General features: G+C 38.7%; 1 non-coding gene across 1 annotated transcript; it reads right to left on the reverse strand.

The window, feature by feature from the left end:
* Positions 1–4,611: 4,611 nt before the first annotated feature.
* On the reverse strand, positions 4,612–4,683 carry TRNAC-ACA. The gene has a single exon. It is a non-coding gene; the product is annotated as a tRNA-Cys (tRNA).
* Positions 4,684–13,764: the final 9,081 nt, after the last annotated feature.

Genomic DNA, 13,764 nt, shown 5'->3' on the forward strand with positions numbered 1-13,764 from the left:
TGCATGCATGTGCATGCTCAGTAATGTATGACTCTTTGAAACCCCAAGGACTGTAGCCTGCCATGCTCCTCTGTCCGTGGAATTTTCCAGGCAAGAATACTAGAGTGGGTTGCCATTTCCTACGCCACAGGATCCTCTCCACCCAGGGATCGAAACCGTGTCTTTTGGGAACTGAAGCAGGGGTCCAATCTCCACATCGGGGCAATTGTCTGAGTCAGAGGCGAAACATTTAAGGATGGGAGTGAAACAGCTGATCTGGGGCAGCCTAAATGGGATGAGAATCAGACAGTCCTTGCCGCAGCGGTACATACCCGGGACAGGGACATAGATCTCCTGGAAGGTGCAGCGGCTGGGAGCTGGAGTTTAGGGATTGTGGAGCAATCCCAGGGCGAGGGCTGCTGTTGACTGCAGAGAGACAGATCGAGGGGATGTGAGGGAGGAGACTGTGGTGGGAAATGCCTGTGGAGGAAAGCCGGGCAGCCAGGTGATACTGCTGAGTCATGCGTAGGGGGTGGAGCATCACCCTAGCGTCTCTCCACCCAAACGATGGCACTGGCAGCTGAACAACAGAGAGGCTGGCCATCAAAGGCCTGACGCACTGAACTACACAGTAGGACCCCACCCAGGATGCCCCTTAAGTGCCTAATGTGCCAATTTACAGAGCAGGACCCCAGCCAGGGGGCCCCTTAAGTGCCTAACGTGCCAATTTACAGAGCAGGACCCCAGCCAGGGGGCCCCTTAAGTGCCTGACCCGCTGACCTACACAGTAGGACCCCACCCAGGGCGCCCCTTTAAGTGCCTGACCCGCTGAACAACAGTGAAGGACCCCAGGCAAGGGAGATCATTAAGTGCCTGAATGGATGGAGCTATGAAGAAGACTGGCCAAAGAGGCCGTCTGACCGCCAGCTACAAGAGACTCGAAAAAAGACCCTGATAGGCCGTGACTCCTGCGGCGGGGGCAGTCCATGTCCCTGCACACTCGGCGCCGCAGGGGTCCCCAAAGCCAAGCAGCTGCGCCGCCTTCACGCTCAGCTCTCACGGGGGCAGGGCTGCCCCAGGCAAAGAATGTCTTGTGTCTAGGTGCACCGGGTCACTTCGGTCATGTCTGAGTCTTTGTGACCCTGTAGACTCTGGCCTGCCAGGCTTCTCGGTCAGAGAGGGGGTTCTCAGGCAAGAACACTGGAGCGTATTGGCCAATCCTGGTTGCCACACCCTTCTAGAGACTATATTTCCTGCCGCCCTTGCCGCCAACCCCCCTGAGCACCTGGTGCTGCCAGAACCCCTGCGACCCAAGCAGCTGCCCCACCTCCACGCCTGGCCCTCACGGGGGAGACCCAAGTCCTCCAGGGCAGCCTAGGAGCAAACCTCAGTGGACGACCCACATGCAGAGGTGGGAATAAAACCACAAGTGAAACCCAGGGGCAGTGTGGCCAAGGAAGAAGACCCAAAATCCTCCCACCAGCTGCACAAGCTGCCGATTAAATCCGCACAATCAACTAGGCAGACTCTGTGTCTGTGAAATATATAAAAGGTCACTGAGAGCTCCCACAAAGGAAAATGCACTCGTTCTGATAGCTGTGGACGTTGGAGGCAAGAACACAGAGGAGCAGGACCAGATTAGACTCTGAGCTACCCCCACAGCAGGTCCAGAGATCAGCAGGGTTGGAGGGCATCCTAGGGAGGTGAGGTGGACTCTGACTCCCAGAGAGGGAAAGGGCTCTGACAGCCGTGACTCGAGAAAAACATTTATTATAATTATGTTTTGACTTGCTCTCTAGATTCTTTTGGATTTTTTTTCCTTTTTTTTTTTTTTTTACCCTCTATGGTAATTGTCGCTTTTATTGGCACTGTGAAAGCTTATTAAGCTTTTGAGCTTTTTTTTTTCTTTTTTTCCCTCAGTCACATTTTTTATTGTTTATATAAACCCCTGCCTCTGTGTTGGGCTTTTGCTGGTCTGGGGAGTTTTCCCTATTTTTTTTTTTCTTTCTCTTTCTTTAATTTTAATTTTTTTAACCTATTATTTTTTTCTACATTTATTCCTTTGTTTGCTTTTCCTACTGTTCCTTTCCTCTTGCAGTTAATCTCTAATGCATATAAATCTTCTTTATCTACCTCTATTTAATTTTGTATATCTATTCTTTCTTTCTTTTCTTTCTTTCATTTCCTCTCAACGTATCTGTTAGTTTTATTTTCATTGCTTTATTCCGCAATTTGCACCTTGCTTTTATTTTCCAGTTTGTGCTTTAGTTAGTTTTTGTCTGGTAGATATAGTTTTTGGTTTCCTTTGTTCGCTGGATCAATCTACTGTACTTTATTTTTGTTGGACTGTTTTGATTTTGCATATGGGTGTATATGTATATGTGTATATACAGTCACACTATTTTATGTTGTTATAAACCTCTGCCTCTATGTTGGGTTTTTGCGGTTCTATGGAGTTTTCCCTCTTTTTACTTTTTTCTTTCTTCTTCCATTTTTTTTCTTTTCTCATTTTGTATAATTCTAATTTTGAAATTTTTAAACCTATTATATTTTTCTACATTTATTCCTTTGTTTGCCTTTCCTACTGTTTTTTTTCCCCTTGCACTTAATATTTCATGTATATAAGTCTTCTCCATCTACCTCCATTTAACATTCATACCTATTCTTTCTTTCTTTGCTTTCTTTCCTTTCCTCTCAACATATTTGTTAGCTTTGTTTTCATTGTTTTATTCCCCAATTGGCACCTTGCTTTAGTTTTGTTTTCCACTTTGTGCTTTAGTTATTTTTGTTCTTAACTGGCAAATATAATTTTTTATTTCCTTTGTTCCCTGGGTCAACCTATTGTACTTCATTTTTGTTGGACTGTTTTGACTTTGCTCATAGCTGTATATGTATATGTGTATATTCCATTTTAATTATTATTTGTCTGATTTTGTAACTGCCATTTATCTGGGGTTCATCTTTGGTTTCTCATTTTTAGATATTTGTTTCAGTCTCAGTGTCATAACAAACCACTTGTGGAATCTTCAATTCCTACCAGAGATCAAGCCCTGAACCTTTGGAGTGGGAGCTCTGACTCCGAAGATTCTAGACTACCAGAGAGCTAACCCTCAGTTCAGTTCAGTTCAGTTCAGTCGCTCAGTCGTGTCTGACTCTTTGCACCCTAGGGAGTATCAAATAGCAAGAACTCACATAAAGGAAACCACTTGAATTCAGGACCAAGCATCACCCAACCACCAGTAACAACCTGTGCAGGACACCTCATCTAAACAACAAACAAAACAAAACTACAAACCCAACCATCAGCAGACAGGAGTATCACCTCACTCAGCCTTGCCCATCAGAGGAAATAGCAAACAAGCAAACAGGAACTCAGCACAAATCTCATCCTGTATGCAGCTGACACAAACCACAGGATCAACCTTAGGAGGGCAGAAACCAAACGAAGAAGGAATTCAACCTTGAAGCCTGGGGAAAGGAAACTTCAAATACAATAAGTTAAAGAATTAATAATGGAAAGGCAGAGAAATACTAAACAAATGAAGTAACAAACTAGAAACACAGAAGTCCAAATAAATGAAGGGGAAATAAGCAAACTATATGCAAAAGAATTTAAAATAATGATAGTAAAGATGATCAAAAACCTCGAAAACAAAATGGAGAAAATGCAAGAATCAATTAACAACGACCTAGAAGAATTAAAAAATAACTATACGGAGACAAACAACACAATTACTGAAATTAAAAATACTCTAGAAGGGATCAATAGCAGAATATCTGAAGCAGAAGGACGAATCAGTAAGCTGGAAGATAAAATGGTGAAAATAACTTCTGAAGAGCAGAATAAAGTAAAAAGAATGAAAAGAACTGAGGATAGTCTCAGAGACCTCTGGGGCAATATCAAATTCACCAACATTCAAATTATAGGAGTCTCAGAAGAAGAAGAGAGAAAGGGTTTGAGAAAATTTTTGAGGAGATTATATTTGAAAATTTCTCCAACATGGAAAAGGAAATAGTCAATCAAGTCCAACAGGCACAAAGAGTCCCATACAGAATAAACCCAAGGAGAAACATGCCAAGACACACACTAACCAAACTAACAAAGACTAAATACAAAGAAAGAACATTAAAAGCAGCAAGGGAGAAGCTGTAAGTTACATACAAGGGAAACCCCATATACTTAACAGCTGATCTTTCAGCAGAAACTCTGCAGGCAAGAAGGGAATGGCAGGATATATTTAAAGTACTAAAAGGGAAAAATCTACAACCAAGATCACTGTGCCCGGCAAGGATCTCATTCAAAATTGATGTCGAAATAAAAAGCTTTTCAGACAAGCAAAAATTAAGAGAATTCAGTACCACCAACCAGCTTTACAACAAATGTTAAAGGGACTTATGTAGTTAAGAAATATAAGAGAAGAAAAAAGATTTACAAAATCAGCCCCAAACAATTAAGAAAAGGGAAATAGGAATACACACACACACACACACACACACACACACATATATATATATATATATATACACACACACACATACATACATACATACATATGTATTTCTTTGAGCCCCATTTTTTGGGGGGGGAGCAAGAATACTGGAGTGGGTTGCCATTCCCTTCTCCAGGAGATCTTCCCGACCCAGGAATTGAACCTGGGTCTCCTGCATTGTAGGCAGACGCTTTACCATCTGAGCCACCAAGGAAGTGTATATATGTGTGTGTGTACATATATACACAAACATATGTATGTACCTATATATATATACATATATATATATATATCAATAATTACTTTAAATGTAAATGAATTAAATGCTCCAACCAAAAGACACAGACTGGCTGAATGAATACAAAAACAAGACCCATATATCTGCTGTCTACAAGAAACCCACTTCAGACCTCAAGACACATATAGACTGAAAGTGAGAGGATAGAAAAATATTTTCCATGCAAGTGAAAAGCAACAGAAAGCTGGAGTAGCAATCCTTATATCAGAAAAAATAGACCTTAAAATAAAGAAGATTACAAGAGATAAAGAAGGACACTATGTAATGATCAAGGGATCAATCCAAGAGGAAGACATAACAATTGTAAATATCTATGCACCCAACATAGGAGCACCTCGATACATAAGACAAACACTAACAGACCTAAAAGGAGAAATTAGCAGCAACACAATAATAATAGGAGACTTTAACACCCCACTCACACCAATGGACAGATCATCAAAAGAGAAAATTAGTAAGGAAACACAAGTTTTAAATGATACATTAGATGAGATGGATCTCATTGATATCTTCAGGGCATTCCATCCAAATGCAGAATAATACACTTTATTCTTAAATGCACATGGAACATACTCCAGGATAGAGCACATCTTGGATCACAAATCAAACCTCAGTAAATTTAAGAAAATTGAAATTGTATCAAGCATCTTCTCTAGCCACAATGCTATGAGACTAGATATCAATGACAAGATAAAAACTGTAAGCAACACAAACACATGGAGATTAAACAACACATTTCTAAATAACCAACAGATTACTGAAGAAATCAAAAGGGAAGTCAAAAAATTTCTAGAAACAAATGACAATGAAAACATGACACTCAAAATCTATGGGATGCAGCAAAAGCAACTCTAAGGGGGAAGTTTATAGCAATACAATCCTACCTCAAGAAACAAGAAATACATTGAATAGACAGCTTAACTTTACACCTAAAACAACTGGAAAAAGAAGAACAAAAACAAACAAACAAACAAAAAAAAAAAACAAAATCAGAAGAAGGAAAGAAATCATAAAGATCCTAGCAGAAAGAAATGAAAGAAACAATAGTAAGGATTAATAAAACTAAAAGCTGGTTATTTAAGATAAACAAAATTGACAAACCTTTAGCCAGACTCATCAAAACAAAAAGAGAGAAGAACAAAATTAGAAATTAAAAAGGAGAGGTTGCAACAGACAGTGCAGAAATACAAAGGATTATAAGAGACTATTATGAACAACTATATGGCTTTAAAATGGATAACCTAAGAGAAATGGACAGATACTTAGATAAGTTCAATCTTCCAAGACTGAACCAGGAAGAAATAGAAATTATGAACAATCCAAATACAAGCACTGAAGTTGAAGCTGTGATCAGAAATCTCCCAAAATCAAAAGCCCAGGACTAAATGGCTTCACAGGAGAATTCTATCAAACATTTAGAGAAAAGTTAATACCTATCCTTCTAAAACTCATTCAAAAAATTGCAGAAGAAGGAACACTTCCAAACTCATTCTACAAGGCTACCATCACCCTGATACCAAAACCAGACAAAGACAACACGAAAAAAGAAAACTACAGGCCAATATCACTGATGAACATAGATGCAAAAATCCTCAACAAAATTTTAGCAAACATAATTCAGTGACACATCAAAAAGCTCATACATCATGATCAAGTTGGGTTTATTCCAGGAATGCAAGGATTCTTCAGTACACACAAATCAATCAATGTGATACACCATGCTAACAAATTGAAAGATAAAACCCATATGATCATCTCAATAGATGCAGAAGAAGCATTTGACAAAATTCAGCACCCATTTGTGACTAAAACTCTTGACAGAATGGGCATAGAAGATACCTACCTCAGCATAGTAAAGGCCATATATGTAAAAGTAAAAAGTAAAAGTAAAAGCCTACGGCAAACATTATTCTCAATGGTGAAAAACTGAAAGCATTCCCCCTAAGATCAGGAACAAGAGAAGGGTGTCCATTTTCATCACTATTATTCAACATAGTTCTGGAAGTCCTAGTAACAGCAATCAGAGAAGAAAAAGAAGTAAAAGGAATCCAGATCAGAAAAGAAGTAAAGCTCTCACTGTTTGCAGATGGCATGATACTGTACATAGAAAACCCTAAAGATAGTATTAGAAAATTACTAGAGCTAATCAGTGAATTTAGCAGAGTTGCAGGACACAAAATCAATACACAGAAATCGCTTGCATTTCTATATACTAACAATGAAAAATCAGGGAAATTAAAAAATCAATCCCATTCACCAATGCAACAAAAAGAATTAAATATCTACGAATAAACTTACCTAAGGAGACAAAAGATCTGTACACAGAAAATTACAAGACACTGATGAAAGAAATCAAAGATGACATAAACAGATGGAGAGATAGTCCATGATCCTGAATAGGAAGAATCAATATTGTGAAAATGACTATACTATCAAACACAATCTACAGATTAAATGTGATCCCTATAAAATTACTAATGACATTTTCACAGAACTAGAACAAAAAATTTCACAATTCATATGGAAACACAAAAGACCCCAAATAGCTGAAGCTGTCTTAAGAAAGAAGAATGAATCTGGAGAAATCAAGCTTCCTGACTTTAGATTATACTACAAAGCTACAGTCATCAAGATAGTATGGTACTGGCACACAAACAGAAATATAGCCCAATGGAACAAGATAGAAAGTCCAGAAATAAACCCATGCACCTATGGGTACTTCATTTTTCAGAAAGGAGGCAAGAATATACAACGGGGCAAAGACAGCCTTTTCAATAAATGATGCTGGAAAAACTGGACAGCTTCATGTAAAAGAATGAAATTGGAACACTTCCCAACCCAGGGATCGAACCCAGGTCTCCCACACTGCAGGCGGATTCTTTACCAGCCGAGCCATAAGGGAAGTCCCCTAACACCATAGACAAAGATAAGCTGAAAATGTATTAAAGACCTAAATGTAAGACTAGAAACTATAAAACTCTTAGAGGAAAATAAAGGCAGAACATTCGATGACATAAATCAAAGCAAGATCCTCTATGACCCACTTCCTTGAGTAATGGAAATAAAAACAAAAGGAAACAAGTGGGACCTGATTAAGCTTAAAGGCTTTTGCACAGCAAAGGAAACTATAAGTAAGGTGAAAAGACAACCCTCAGAATGGGAGAAAATAATAGCAAATGAAACAACTGACAAAGGGTTAATTTCCAAAATATACAAGCAGCTCATACAACTCAATGCCAGAAAAACAAACAACCCAATCAAAGTGTGGGAAAAAGACCTAAACAGACATTTCTCCAAAGAAGACATACAGATGGCTAATAAACACATGAAAAGATGCTCAACGTCACTCATTACTAGAGAAATGCAAATCAAAACCACAATGAGATATCACCTCACATTGCTCAGAATGGCCATCACCAAAAAATCTACAAACAATAAATGCTGGAGAGGGTGTGGAGAAAAGGGAATGCTCTTGCACTGTTGGTGGGAGTGTAAATTGATACAGCCACTATGGAAGACGGTATTGAGATTCCTTAAAAAACTAGGACTAAAACCACCATATGACCCAGCAATCCAACTCCTAGGCATTTACCCTGAGGAAACCAAAATTGAAAAAGACACATACATCCCACTGTTCATTGCAGCACTGTTTACAATAACTAGAACATGGAAGCAACCTAGATGTTCATGGACAGGTGAACAGATAAAGAAGTTGTGGTACCTATATACAATGGAATATTAGTCAATCATAAAAAGGAACACATTTGAGTCAGTTCTAATGAGGTGAATGAACCTAGAACCTATTATACAGAGTGAAGTGAGTCAGAAAGATAAAGATAAATACCGTATTCTAACGCACATATACAGAATCTAGAAAAATGGTACTGAAGAATTTATTTACAGGGCGGCAATGGAGAAACAGACATAGATAATAGACTTATGGACATGGGGAGAGGGAAGCAGAGGGTGAGATGTATGCAAACAGTAACATGGAAACTTACATCACCATATGTAAAATAGACAGCTAACAGGAATTTGCTTTATGGCTCGGAAAAATCAAACAGGGGCTCTGTATCAACCTATGGGGTGGGCTGGGGAGAGAGATGGGAGGGAGGTTCAAAAGGCAGTACGTATGTGTATACCTATGGCTGATTCATGTTGAGGTTTGACAGAAAACAATAAAATTCTATAAAGCAATTATCATTCATTAAAAAATAAAAAGAAGAAAAAGACTAATTATAAAAATTAATTGTACTGATAAGTTCCCTTAAAGTTTTGGTGACACAATGGTAAATAATCGCCTGCCAATGCAGAAGACACAGGTTCGATCCCTTTGTGGGGAAGATATCCTGGAGAGGAAATGGCAACCCATTCCAGTATTCTTACCTAAAAAATTCCATGGACAGAGGAAACTGGCATGCAGTCCAAGGAATTACAAAGAGTCATACATGACTGAGCACACACACATAATTTCATCACCACAATTTTGGCAGAAGGTATGAGAAAAATGGAAAACTACCAAGTTTATTTTATAAAGCCACCATAATGCTGTAACAACCTAGCAAAAAAAATCACAAAAATGATAATTATAGACTCATCTTGTATGTAAAAATAGATGTGAATATTCTAAATAAATACTAGCCATAAAATTTAAGCATATACTGATGGAACATCAAGCTCTGAAAAATGTTTATCTTATGAATATGAGGATCATTTAATATTAGTCAAGTTTATTAATAATTTGTTTCAAATCAACCAAATAAGAAAAGTATATCATCTCAATAATGAGGAAAATATATGGATACTGTGCAAAATTCTTTCCTCAATTTTTAAAAAAGTGTTTTATATAAAACTAAAGTTTCTTCTAATTATTTTTGTATAACCATGGTCACGCTACAAAAATTAAACAACACAGAAATCTATGTGTAAGAAGTGAAAGTTCCCATCCCTAGTCACACTTGCATCTCCCACTTGTCACCTCCCCAGAGAAGAGCACTAACAGTGAATTGTGCATATCTTTCTGAAACTCTTTCATGAAATAAATAACTAGCTGTGTAGATACACATACATATGTCTATATGTTTTACTTTTGTAAGTAAAACTTTATGTACGCCCATTTACAAATAGAGACTGAATATTTTCAAATTACACACCAAGTACTTTACAAACAATGCCTCAGTGTAGAAATGTCCTTATGTTTTAATAAGAACAAGAATTGGTGACATGAAGGGTAAACGCACTTTAGGTCTTACGTGTTTCTCTTGCTGTTGTTTAGTCGCTAGTCCAACTCTTTTACAGGTCCACATGCTGTAGCCCACCAGGCTCCTCTGTTCATGGGATTTCCCAGGCAAGAATTTGCAGTGGGTTATCAGTTCCTTCTCCCGAGGATCTTCCTGACCCAGGGATCAAACCCATGTCTCCTGAATTGGCAGGTGGGTTCTTTACTGCTCAGCCACCAAGGAAGTGTTAACTGTTTCTAACGATTACCAAGTCTTTCCAAAAGTTGTGTTGACTTAAATCCCCACATACACTGTGTAAGAAATGTGCTTTTCTTCCAAATTCACCAACACTGGTTCGTTTCTGTGTGCAGAGTGCAGCTACAGAAAGATTTCCTGAATTGAAATTTAAGCTTCATTATGTTTGAGCCGTGTGAATTTGAACCTCTCTGAGCCTCAGTTTCTCATCTGTTATAATGATTAAGAGATTATTTATAAAAAGTTCTTGTCCTCATTTTTAATTTAATTACTCTGTGGGAGAGCTTCGTATATATAGGCTGTTAAGCCTTGGTTTATTAGGTATGCTCTGTTTTTTAATCCCTGTTTTATGTTTGACAGACAATTATTTCAAGAGTGTTTACTCATTTATTTGGTGGTCTTTATCTTCCCACTGATTTGGAAAGCTAACATTGTCCCCTCTCTCTCTGTCTCTCTCTCTATATATATATACACATACACATATATATAAAAATGTATATATATATATATATATATGTATTTATATATATATATATCAGTATATACATATATATGTTTTTATAAACACCCACACATGCAAAGCAATGAGACATGAAATAGGAAGGGAAAAAGCAAAGTTCCAATGAAAGGATCTGGGTGGAACCTCCTCCCACACATGAGCATGGCATCCCTTGCCTCGGGCTCCAAGCCAAAGGTGAGGAAGGGCTGAATTGCAGCCACCACTATCTGGGACACACTGGGTCCTCTTCTTGACACATGTGTCTTCTAACAACTTCACCCCTATAGGGTGAAGTTGCATTTGGCCTAAGGAAATTTGTTCTACTTCATCAAGGATCTCTACATGGACCAAGCCAACTGCCCGTGCAGAAACATCTGCTTAAATAAGGTACTTCTTTCTTTTATTTTGGCACAAAAGTTACTTAATAATGCCATTTGCAGCAACATGGATGGGCCTGGAGATTATCGTACTATGTAAAGTAAGACAGCGAAAAACAAATATCACATGTCAATTATGGAATCTAAAAAAAGAAATGATACAAATGAACCTGTCTACAAAACAGAAAAAAACTCACAAGCATAGAAAACAAACTATGATTATCAAATGGGAAAGCAGATGATGGAGAGATATATTAATTAAAAGTTTGGGATTCAGAGATAAACAAGACTATAAGTAAAACAGATAAAAATACAAGGACCAACTGTATGGCACAGGGAAATATATTCAATATCTTATAATAACTCATGATGGAAAAGAATCTGAAAAAGAATGTGCGTGTGTATATATAAATGAATTACTTTGATGTAAACCTAAAACTATGGCAAATAGATGGGGAAACAGTGGAAACAGTGGCTGACTTTATTTTTCTGGGCTCCAAAATCACTGCACATGGTGATTGCAGCCATGAAATTAAAAGATGCTTACTCCTTAGAAGGAAAGTTATGACCAACCTAGACAGCATATTAAAAAAGAGAGACATTACTTTGTCAACAAAGGTCCATCTAGTCAAGGCTATGGTTTTTCCAGTGGTCATGTATGGATGTGAGAGTTGGACTCTGAAGAAAGCTGAGCACCAAAGAATTGATGCTTTTGAACTGTGGTGTTGGAGAAGACCCTTGAGAGTCCCTTGGACTGCAAGGAGATCCAACCAGTCCATCCTAAAGGAGATCAGTCCTGGGTGTTCATTGGAAGGACTGATGCTGAAGCTGAAACTCCAATACTTTGGTCACCTGATGTGAAGAGCTGACTCATTGGAAAAGACCCTGATGCTGGGAGGGATTGGGGGCAGGAGGAGAAGGGGATGACAGAGGATGAGATAGTTGGGTGGCATCACTGACTCAATGGACACAGGTTTGGGTGGACTCCGGGAGTTGGTGATGGACAGGGAGGCCTGGCGTGCTGCGGTTCAAGGGGTTGCAGAGAGTTGGACATGACTGAGTGGCTGAACTGAACTGAAACCTAAAACTAATAAAACATTGCAAATCAACTATATTTCAATAAAAAGTTGTTTGCTTCAAAACAATTAATTAAAAGAAAATAAAAATACATAATTTTTAAAAAGCCAATGCTATCCTGGAAATGAGAAAGCAAATTATCATTTTCCAATGATATAACAGAAAATCCAAGAGAATTTACTGAAAAAGTATCTCCATTAATAAAACATGTTTAAAAGCCATTGGAAACATGCTATGTAGCTATTTATATATCTATTTCAGTCAGCAAAATGTTCAAATATATCACTTTAAAAAATCACTCACAATAGCAACCTTAAGCACAAAATTCACAGGAACATATTTAGTAAAGAATATGAGGGATTTAAGTAAATTAAATTGTATAAGGCCACTGAAAATATCAAAGAGGTTTTGAGTGAACAAAAAATAACAACTTTATATACATCTGAAAAAAATACTAGAATAATGTAATGTGAAATGACACCAAAAATAAAATGTAAAGGGCATTTTTGAAAAGACAAGGCCAGATGCTACTCTGCAGACTGCTCTCCATCATCTTCTGACACCATAGTTACACATAGGATCGGGGAGGGGCTAGAATTTTCAAGTTTGAGCAGGGCCAGGGGAAGAAAAATGATGAAGATAATGCTTTCTCAGCTGGCCCCTTGAACTCAATTTGAGCTACCAAATTTAGAGCCATGAGAACCAAAACAATTTTTCAAGACCAACTTTGCAAATATCTGAGCAATGAATGATGGTCAGAAGTTAATCTCTTTGGGTCTCTGGCACAAACACAGCTGCCTATGAGTCATGATGACCGTAAGGCGAGCACTGAGGATTTGAAGAGATACTTCTGTCTTTTCTTGGGTGACTGCCTGGCACCGGCGCTCTGCAAAGGCCGAGAGGAGTGGAGATCACACCCCCGGCAAGAGCAGCCATTCCTCCGTTGGGTAGAGACAGCAATGGAGAAGGCCTCTTTGAGGAGCCTTACCAGCTGTGGTGGCCAGTGGAAGGATGTGGATATGGCCCCCTTGGCAAGAGCAGTGGTCTTACCTTCAAGAGTAGAGAAGCAATGGAAGGAGACTTCCCTTTGAGGCTTCACAGACTTGGGAACCTCTCCAGAAAAAAACAGAGGAGGAAAAGGAAAGATGTCAGTTAGGGTTTCTGACCTCACCACTGACATTTTGGGTTGGATAATTCTCTGTTGGGGTGATGGGCAGCAGGACTCTTGTATGTACCGTTAAGAAATGTAACAGCATCCCTGGCCTCTACATATTAGATCCTGGTAGCACTCCCACCCCAATAATGACAACCAAGACTGTCTCCAGATATCACCAAGTGTTTCAGGGGGTTTGTTGGTGACGGGGGATGCTGCAGAACTAACTCGACTAAGAACTGCTGATGCAGATTGCTTGGTTAAGAACTGGACTGAAACATTTAGACAGTCTCCTTCTGGAGATTCTCAGAAATAAATGAGGGAGGGGCTTTGGTAAATACTAATTTTGATATGTACACACTTATTCCTAAATTCACATAGCAATGGGGAACTGTATATGTCTTCCCACAATGTTAA

This window comes from Cervus elaphus, chromosome 28 (assembly GCF_910594005.1).
Source record: "Cervus elaphus chromosome 28, mCerEla1.1, whole genome shotgun sequence".
In the NCBI taxonomy this organism is placed as follows: domain Eukaryota; kingdom Metazoa; phylum Chordata; class Mammalia; order Artiodactyla; family Cervidae; genus Cervus; species Cervus elaphus.